General features: G+C 41.7%; 1 long non-coding RNA gene across 1 annotated transcript; it reads right to left on the bottom strand.

Annotated features, from left to right (window-relative positions):
* Window positions 1–5,916: 5,916 nt before the first annotated feature.
* LOC148118338 (uncharacterized) lies at window positions 5,917–10,088 on the bottom strand. Its single transcript, XR_015736147.1, has 3 exons — window positions 9,585–10,088; window positions 7,529–7,658; window positions 5,917–7,067 (listed from the first exon to the last, which is right to left on the bottom strand). It is a non-coding gene; the product is annotated as an uncharacterized LOC148118338 (long non-coding RNA).
* Between the last annotated feature and the right edge of the window lie 605 nt (window positions 10,089–10,693).

Raw genomic sequence — 10,693 nt, 5'->3', positions numbered from 1 at the left:
GAGGCTCAAAAAGTATGACAGATTTCATGAAAAATAAATTCTTGTGGCTCAATGGTGCTCTTCAGAGAAAGCTCAATGATTTCTATTGAGATCATGAGAATTCTCAGACTAAGAAAAATGTACAAGTCACAATCTCTAAACAAGGTTATCATTACTATTATTCCTCTTTCCAAAAATCTCTGTACCGTCTAATTCACATGTCTATGTCAATACTAAGTCAATAGTAGGAAGTGGGATAGAATTGCTTAATTTTTGAAAAAATTCATCACTTTAAAAAGTTATCATCTACCTTATAAAAATAATATTGCTTGTCTTCTGAAAAAAGTATCATCTAGCGTGCAAAGATAATACTGCTTGCCTCCTTCATGCCCTCTGCTGCTGTGTGCCTTGACCACAATATGTTGGACTTCTCACCCCTAAATGAGAAATACCACACAAAACTTCTTTCTTTTAATCACTCAGTCCCGACTTCAAGGTCCTACACAACTTAACTAATGTAATCCACCTCTAGAGTGTCCAGTCTGCATCCTGCTACATGTTTTCCTTGTTCCACAGATTTCTGGAGAAAGAAGATATCCAAGCTCCTTCAACATCTTTAATACTTTCATGAAGATCCACAGACTATTTTAGCTTGTTATAGTCTCATAGGGGAGATCTCAAAAATCTCAGGAGAGAATTATTTGACTCCATTGACCTTATCACAGGCTATTTAAGTTAGAACTGCTTGACAGAGGCTAAAGAATATAAATGCCCTGGGACTACCTGTTCAGCTAAAATTATTAATGATGAAATAAGAATAAAGAACTTTTACTGCAAGAAAAGGATAAATTGAGGTCAAGATTAAAATAATTTGGCATATATATATATATATTGTTTATAAAAGTAGTTCGGAGTGTGTGTGTATGTGCATTGTGTGTGTATGTGCATGTGTGTGTGTCTGTGTGTCAGAAATAAACACCAAGTATCTTCCTTTGTTCTTTGATTTAATTTTGAAATAAAATCTCGCAGTGTACCTGTCGTTCGCCCAGTAGGAAGAATGGCTAGCTAATCAGCAAGCTAAGAGATCTTCCTGTGTCTGTCTCTCAGCTCTGGGATTCCAGGCTCACATCCTAAGCCTACCTTTCTATGGGTCCTAAAAGATTTAAAATTTTTCATGATTGCAAGGCTTGAGTAACAATGAGTCATCTCCCAAGTCAATAAATAGTAAATTCTTGGCTTCAGTGTCCATTTCTTATACTGTTCATATCTTAAGAATCAAGACTATCCATGGCCCATCTGTATCCATTAGCAGAAAGATCAGTCAGCTGCAATAAGTTCTATCAATGACTTGAAATCACAAACACTGTCACAATAAGAAAGAGAAAGTAATAAAACTCAATTCACGGGTTATTAAGCCAAGTATATTCAAACTGAAGAAAGACAGTGGGGTGAAATCTCAAGAGTAGATGAAGAAGCCAATGAGCAGCAGACTGCGTGAGGTCTTCATTACACCGAATGTTGGGACGCTGAGGGAGAGCAGTGGGAGTTCTCACAGTGATCAGTATCATCTGTAGCCAACAGCTCAAACTCCTGATAGAGCAATCTCTAACTGAACCATCCACTGCCTGATGGTAAGGCACATACTCTATAATTATAAATTCATCTCTTTTTTTTTTATCAGTTTTGCCACAATAACCACTTGCATAGTCTTTCACATTAGAAGTTCACATATAAAACTCAAAATAAGTATTAACTATTCTACTCTTAAAACTGAGAATTTTTTCCCTAGCACTCAATGTTTTTAATGTCACAGATGCAGTACATTTTTCTGTAAGTGTTTCTTTGGATCATCATGCAATTTACTGAATATTTTCTATTCTTGCATTATGATAAAATGACATTTGACGCTCGGGGCACATTTTCCTGTCTCTGGGTTGGGCTATGTTAAGTCGGGAGAGGGGATGTGTGGAAAGCTAGGAGGAGGGGAAACTGGTCAGGATGTGTTATGTGAGAGAAGAATCTATTTTAAATAAAAATTTAAAAAGAGTAAATTATTTAATGGAATTTTCTTTGCTTTTGCCTTTACTGGGATCCTGCCTACAGCTTGTTTCATGTGGGAACTGTTAGGAGTTTATTCTTTACCTCACATTGCCTTGTTTCATTGAAATTGTATGGGTAGCCTATGAGACCATATGTAGCCAGAAGAAGAGGGGAAACATTAAACTAGCAAATCCTGTTTTTATTTTCCTCTTGCAAAAGGAACCAAAGTTCTGGAAAAAAGACATTGCATTGCCCTTATTGCCAATTAGAAAAGGTGTTTCCATTTGTATATTGCTTCTGGGCAAACAATTCAATAAAATTCCTTGCTTTCTATTTTCCCCTGATCTAGATTCTGTAATTTTTATGTATCCTACTTGCTGCTAAGTAGTTTACAGTTATGGATCTATATCTTTTATTCTGTCCCATCTTATTCTGATAGCAAATTTTTATTTGTGTTACTTTTTTATTTCTCATTAAAACTTTCATGAAACTTATACTGTAAGGGCCAAATGCAAAGTCTTTTAATCTCTGAAATTGTTATAGATATATTCCCTACTGCATCCTCAAACTGTTCTGTCCTCATCTATAATAAATCAAACAATCTTGCATTATCCTTCTTTCAAAATTACTTTAAATAAAATGTTTTTAAAAAAATCTTTATACTAAAAGTATAATAAGGAAGTAAAGTGGTTTTTCAGCTTTAATCTCATGCTTCTTTTGATGATGCAAAATACACTTTGTCTTTAAAGTTAGGTCAGAAACCAGCATAAATTTGGAAATGGACATCACCCAGGCATGGGAAGTTATTACCCTTGACAGATCCTGAGGCACGAATCACTTGTTAGGTCTAATTGACTCAAGATGGCACTGCTACTCCAGAATAAATAAGCTTAATCATAAGAAGATGAAACCATCTTTCCTTGACTATATGCTGAGAGTTTCTCAGAGCCTTGAAGAGACTCTTTGGTGCCAAAGTATTTTCAGGACTCTCCTAATGACTGTGTGAGGTCCTCTAAGGATATTCTTTTTCTCTTCAGTCATGGAAGCCAGTAGCTGATGCCCAAGAATAAAGGTGAGTGATGGAAATAGTGTAACATAGCTACTGTAACTTCTGGTTACCCATTAGGCTAAATAATGTGATAAAAAAATTATGACATGTGGGAAAGCTAAGCACACCGATGCTCTGAACGTTTACTAGAATGATCTGGGACAGTGCGACGACAAGCATGGCTTTGACAAATGATCGGATGACTTCTGTCTTTGATAGTGAAAAAATAGGCTAATCAGACCAAGCATCTAGCTGAAAACATCTAAAGGCTTGCTGTGAAATAAAACTCCATCGAATCTTTTAATGAAATAATGACCTGCCAGTCTTGAATAGAAACATCAGATGAGACTGAAGGGGAAAATGAGAAGTCCGTTGTATGTGAGACACAAAGGTGAAAATGAATGCTAAAAAAAAGTTCCACACTAGCTCAGAATTGAGTATAATAAAGGGTTATTTATTTAGGGATAGACTGAGATCACAGTCCTCTGCACCGAAGGGGAACAGGGACCGAATTCAGCAACTGGAAGAGAGAGCAAGAGCACTTTACACCAGCATTTATAGGATAAGAGGCCACGCCCAAGTGGGCTGGTATCTTAAAGACTACTGGCTGTGAGAGGTAGAGTTTCTACAGCACCAAGCCACTTTTGCGCCTGTTCTGCTTTCATGCTGTGCAGACCCTCTAAGACTGCTTGTACTCTCTCTTTGCTGACTACTTCCCCTTACTCTTTCTGAATATTTTTGTGCTATCGGGTAATAACTGTATCAGAAAATTTCTATATACAAATTCTCATCACATTAGAGAGATTTAACAGCATAAAGACAGGATGATTGTACAAGGAATTAGCTTTTCAGAAAAAAACTACCAATAACAAAAAAGGAATCCTTAGAGCATTTGTATATGCAAATGAATGAGCAGCATAGATGTCCCAATCACTGGCCTGCCATTGTGATACTGGCTACAGACTTAGGAGATATGTCTTTCACATTTCTTTATGTCTATCATTTTCTCTCTGCACCATCCAAAGGCTTCCATAACAACAGCAGGAATTTGTTAATGGTGGCTACATCTTAGAGAGTGAAATCTAATTATTACACTTTGTGCTTTTTCATCTAAAGACAAAGGAAAACTGTAATCAGAGACTGTGTTTTTGTTTTCTGGCTGCCCAGACCTGAATAATCCCACAGAAACTATATTCTATATATATTGTTTTAGTCGATGCTCCTCATTGACTGATGCCTTCCCCTATTAGGTGTTTATTTCTGCCAAAGAAAGCCGCTTTAGCTAAATTTTTGGCCCTTTATGAGATAGTCCATATCCAAGGACAAATTAAATGTAGAAATTGAAAAGAGGGCCATTTCAGAGATCCAAATACCCTTAACAGATCTTGTGTGGTTTCATTGTAAGTATTGCACGGTTACAGATTCCTCACATATGTTGTTTTTGAATGTATTTCTAAATTAACTTTTTTCCAACCTTATCTAAAATACATAATAACGCATATTACCCTTAGTGACTGGGCATATAAATGAGATTGTTAAAATAGATCACCTCTGGTGGGATGTCAATAAAGACATGATCCTGTTGGCCTTACCCTAGAAGGCTGGAACTTTACGTATATGGACTAGTATAATCTTTAACCAGTAGCATCTTCAAAATGGAAGATAGTTGCTATCAATTATTTGGCAAGTAATGGAGTAAGACACAATTTTAGGCACTAAAAGAACAAATGACTATTGCTGACTAAAATCACTGCTCTGAGTAAGAACAGTGATAAGCTGAACATGATTAATCACAGATTTAAGGCCAGTTGTTATATCCAGAAAGCCCTGGCTGTACACAAAAGAATCCAACCTTCTGCAGTCAGAGAACATAAAACCTGAGGATCAGGACCAAGGATTGATTTTATCTCTAGGTAAAGATTTCATTTCCAAGTTTAGAGAAGATGTAATCTTCAACACCAACAATCCGAGGCTATTGCTCTAATATAGAGGAAGTAGAAAGCTGAAGTAGAGGATAGAGATATCTAAAGTGCTTGTTTTTTTCAATGTTAAAATCTAATGTTTCCCCCTTCCTAGCGATGTACAAGGTCTGGAACTGTTATGTGCAGAAAATAATTAAGTTCAAAGGAGTTGAAAGATGTAGCCAACATGTATCACAGGGATAGAGCAAAAGAGGCAGGGCATTGGAATACAAGGATGCTGGATTAAGGAGCTTTCACTACAGAGCTGCATAAGGAAGGGCTCATGGATGTGGAAATATCCTAAGGAATCTTAGTGTCATCTTGGTAAGGACCTCAAGAGACACTGATACTGGATCTCAGAAGCTTGGAAACTCAGTGACATAAGATGAAATAGGATCACATCTTTCTCTGATAGATGATAGTGTTAGATATAAACTCCCCTGAAGAAGTAGAAATAGTAGGTAGAATATAGTTAATGATACTAGACTACATGCTTGTCAACTAGGCTTAGGACAAAAATGAGCAGAAAAAAATTAGATGTTTACTTTTCCAAGGGGAAATGTCATGTATATTTTAGGAAGAATTATATGCACTACAGGTTGATTAAAATTTAACTGGTGTGTGATAAGTCATTAAAAACAAAAATTGTGAAACAAATACAAACATAGGCTGGCTCTTTAATCATTATTTACCAGCCTTTTCACACATAAGTAGTTGTAATTCTGATAAGATACTCCTGAAGGCACATTAGTAATGAAATGTACAGAGGTTTATCTCAAAAAGTGTCCCGCGCTACCGTCTCGCCAGCAAGAACCACGCGGTACACATAGGATCCTTCTGCAGAAAAGGTTTATGTCTCTTGGGAGCTAGAGCATAAGCCAACATGGCGGAGACCCAGATAAGATGGAACCCAACCCTTATAAAGGAAACAGTCCTCGCTTCTGACGTGTCACTCTTGGATGGGTCCACTGCCCATTATCCCAGATGATGCCTCGGGAGTAGGCAGGGACGCAGCGGTAGAGAGTTACCAAGCACGTGCGCTGGGATTAAAGGCGTGTGCTACATCACCTTGAACTCACAGAGATCTGCTTGTCTCTGCCTCCCAGGCATCAGGGCTAAAGGCGTGTGCCGCCACACCTTGGGGTCACAGAGGTCAATCTCTACCTTTGTTCCTAAAAGCAATGGAGAATGTGGTCCGGCCCTCCACATATCCCCCTTTTTTTACTTCTTTGCAGAAAGGCAACTCCCTAGGAAGGTAAAGATAGAGGTCGCACTTCCCAAAATGAAAACATTACGATGGGCTTGCACGGAATCTGTCCCTAGGCTCATGACACCTGGAACCTATCCAGCCTGCCCTCTGCCAATTTTCTGGGAAAGGGAATATATGGCAGGAAACCCTTAAGCAGAGCGACTTATCTCTCAGAGAGGGTCATTCTCTGTGCGATGCTCTTAAGCTCGACAACCTTCAGGGCTAGCTAAGCCAAGCACTCCACCCTGTGCAATGGACCACAGTCCTAGGGGTGCAGGAGCTGGTTGGCTTAAACCTTACTGCTTTAACATAGATAACCACACATCAGTAGAGGCCCCCTGTTCCAGGGCAGCCAGCGCTTGTGCAATAACCACTTTGTCCCTACGATTTTGGGATTTGAGTCAGCAGACCATCCAGAGGAGAAACACTAATCCATAGCATAGGACTGTTCCAAAACATTTCCACCCCCACCCATTCTTTGAAGTAGGGGAAGAAAGATACGACCCAGGACTGTAATCCTATGGCCAAGCTTATAAATCATCTCTAGGACGGTAGGGGGAGGGGGCCCAGAGTCATATTGGTTGTAAAAAGTCAAGGAAACACCGCCATCCTATGGCTGACTGGTAACAGCTTCGGGAAAGCTGAGAGTGTCCTCCATCGGTGCTCTGTCATCCATCTGCAAAATGGCAGGAGGAACAGCAGCCAGGTCCTCAGGCGAATCCGTGTGTTGTGGATCACTCTTCACTGTTCGGGTCAATCGCTCTGGCAGCCAGAATGGGCTTTCTTGATCCTGTGGGAAGACACAAACAGCTCCCCTGGATCTCAATAAGATGGGATCCGGGCCTTTCCATTCATTAGAAAGCACATCTTTCCACTTAACCAAATCTTTGGGCCGCTGCGGATCCGAACAATGTCGTGTTGCAGCATTTTGGCCATTATCATCCAGATTTAAAAAATTTATGGTGAACAGAGCCATGGCGATGGCCATTCTTGGCATCGGGGGCAGTTCCTTTATTATTCCCCCCCTTTTTGTTTAAATAGATATTTATCCAATTTTTAATTTAAATAACCATGGCATTTTGTAACCTGTCTTGAAGATACCCATAGTGTTTAGCAGAAATAACTGACAGGATAAGGGAAACTGATAGCAAGCAATAACTGACAAAACAAGGGGAAATCCAGCAGAATAGCAATGGCACAGCAACAACAACACTGTAATGTACAACAACAACACAGCAATAACTGACAGACCAAGGGCAGGAGCTGGACCATCCCTCAGGAATCTGCCAGCTCCGCAGCAATCAGGCCAGACAGCTCCATAGCAGAGGCTTTGTCCTCAGGCCTCTGGACAGATGAATCCACAGCATGAATAGTAGCATTTCTAGAAAAAAACATAAACTCTTCTCCCAAAATAACATTTAAGAGTATTAAAAAACTCAGTGTAAAAATTTAGCACAGTCAGTACTGGAAGTAGGCTGGTCTTGAACTTAGAGACCTATAGGTCTCTGTTCTAAAGAGCAATCTTGTTTGTCTGTGTCATTATAGTAGGCCTTAGAATTAAACCATTTTAAATCTGGCACAGATGAGATTATTGTTTTAAAAATATGAGAAAACCGTTTTCCTGTTTCCAGCCTGGAGTCCTAAGATGACGTGGCCATTAGGGAACCCATATGGGGATCTCTGTTTTTTACGGTATGGACCGTGTTGCCCCAGTGGCGCCTAGGAAAAACCCAGGCCCTGTTTGTTGATATTAGATTTAAGATTTATTGGCTCCCGTATTTCTTGCTGGTACGGTGGCCTCGGGCTCCAGAGCCCGCCCGTCATCCAAGGGCTGTGTGCGGCCCTGGGCCTGCTCGCTGCGCAGCTCCCTGTGTCCCACTGTGCGGCTCCGCCTGTCCCAGGCCAGGAAGTGGCGGCTCCACCCCCAGGCGCCCCTGCCTTCCCCGCGGGGAAGGCCTAGTTCTCTGAGGCTGTGTTGGTGGCGGAGTGTGGCGGGAGCCGACACTCAGACCTAGGCGGCACAGGCCGCAACATCTCAAGGTCCGCGCCAGAGCCGCTGCGGCTCAAGGAGCCGCTGGGAGAGGTGGCGAACAGGGCCGCTTCCCTACTAGCAAACTCTCAACACCTGTGTCACAGCAAAAGCAGCTGTAAACAAACTCTCACAGACCCAGCCAACGACCAATCAATCACTTTAAAAATCTAAGGGCTTTTTGCATCTACCTCCCTGTGGATCCTGAAACATTAGATTTAAAACCAAATAGTTGTAAGCTGCCATGTGGTCACTGGGGAATTGAACTCATGACCCTTGGAAGAGCAGGCAGCATTCTTAACCCCTATGCTATCTCTTCAGTTCCTTATTCAGATGGAAAATCTCTCGGGCTAGTAGCCAGCATTGTTCGCCCCGCCCGTTGCCCCAGGCTATGCCTTTGTTACCTAGGATCAGCACAGCTCAGCTCAGCCAAGCGGAACAGAAGCCACTCCAGCCTCAGAGCCCCTCACAGTTTTAGGCACATTGTAAGCCTTCTGACCTGGCAGCTTGTGGCACCGTTCTCATTCTCGGTACTGTTGTGATATCCTCCAGGCCAGGCACCAACCGAGCCTGCGCAATATGCCTCCCACCATAGCCATAGAGCAAAGCTCCGCTCCAGCCGCCCTCCAGCCCCAGCTGCACCCACTCCGAGCCCAAACCGGTGCACGGAGCAAAGCTGAACTCAGAGAAGCAGGCTTGCTGGTCTGCAATCATTAAAAGGACCTCATTTAATCTTTTAGGGAATTTGGGCGTCGTTTAGTCTCTTTGGCTGCTTCCTGCTGTTATCGGGCCGCTGAATTTTAGGGGTAAACTTTATAACATTTCAGGAGGTCTCGGTGATTCAAACCACGTGGATCTCAAGCACGTACTTAGGCTCCCATCCTCCGTGGAGGCGAAAACAGAACCTCTCCTCCACAACATCACACTCTCAAGCCCATGCCTTAAATCTAAACTACCTTTTTTAGCAGCTCCCAAATTCAAATATCCCTCTCCTGTCCAGTACACAAAAAACAACACGAACAACACAACACAAAGCCTTCGACCCTGCAAATCAGCCTTCTCCCCCATCTCCACTCTCCCAAAATCACCGGGAGGTCCTTTTTAACTTATTTTTTTTTTCTGTCTCCCCCATTCTTTACCGGAGGGTCCTTTTTAACTTATTTTCTTTTCTGTCTCCCCCATTCTTTACCGGGGGGTCCTTTTTAACTTATCTGGGTGCGCGCACAACCTCCCACTGCTGCTCAGTTTCTGATATGCTCTCTGGACTTTAGAACGTACCTCTCTAAGCTTGCATGCCTGCAGTTCTGAATCCTCCTTGTGTCCAAGGGGTCTCCGGCGGTGCAAAGTTCTTCTTTTTCCCGGGTATCAGCACCAGATGTCCCGCGCTACCGTCTCGCCAGCAAGAACCACGCGGTACACATAGGATCCTTCTGCAGAAAAGGTTTATGTCTCTTGGGAGCTAGAGCATAAGCCAACATGGCGGAGACCCAGATAAGATGGAACCCAACCCTTATAAAGGAAACAGTCCTCGCTTCTGACGTGTCACTCTTGGATGGGTCCACTGCCCATTATCCCAGATGATGCCTCGGGAGTAGGCAGGGACGCAGCGGTAGAGAGTTACCAAGCACGTGCGCTGGGATTAAAGGCGTGTGCTACATCACCTTGAACTCACAGAGATCTGCTTGTCTCTGCCTCCCAGGCATCAGGGCTAAAGGCGTGTGCCGCCACACCTTGGGGTCACAGAGGTCAATCTCTACCTTTGTTCCTAAAAGCAATGGAGAATGTGGTCCGGCCCTCCACAAAAAAGAATCTGGATAAGTGACAATTATGAACATGGACTCAGAGTTGGAGAGAATCAAAGTAGAATGAAATCTTTAACATTTTATGATTCATTTCTGAAATGGTGTTCTGTTGAAAGATCACACAATAAACAGTGTAGGGCAAGATAAAATATTTTACATCACTTAAAATAAGGATAACAAAAAATTAATCATAATGTTTCCCTCAATGATTCTGAACTATAACATAAGTAGAATAATGTTCAAAGACCTGGGTTCTACAAAGAAGCAGGCTGAGCAACCCAAGAGGAGCAAGTCATTAAGTCTCATCCTTCCACGGTCTCTGCATTAGCTCCTGTCTTCCGGATCCTCCTCTGTTTGAGTTTTTATCCTGGTTTTCTCCAGTGATAGACTATGATGTCGATGTGTAAGTCAAATAAACCTTTTCCTCCTCAACTTGCTTTTGGTCACGGTGTTTCCTCACAGAAACAGAAACCCTAACTAGGATGGGGAACAAATGAGAAATATTAGAATGATAATAAAAACAAATTAAAAAAAAACAGAATCAACAAAATAAGAGGAATTAACCAACATTGCTCAAAACCTTTT

This window comes from Myodes glareolus, chromosome 23, assembly GCF_982192425.1.
Source record: "Myodes glareolus chromosome 23, mMyoGla1.1, whole genome shotgun sequence".
NCBI lineage: Eukaryota > Metazoa > Chordata > Mammalia > Rodentia > Cricetidae > Myodes > Myodes glareolus.
Note: the sequence above shows the minus strand (reverse complement) of the source record. Positions and strands in the feature narration are given on the sequence as shown.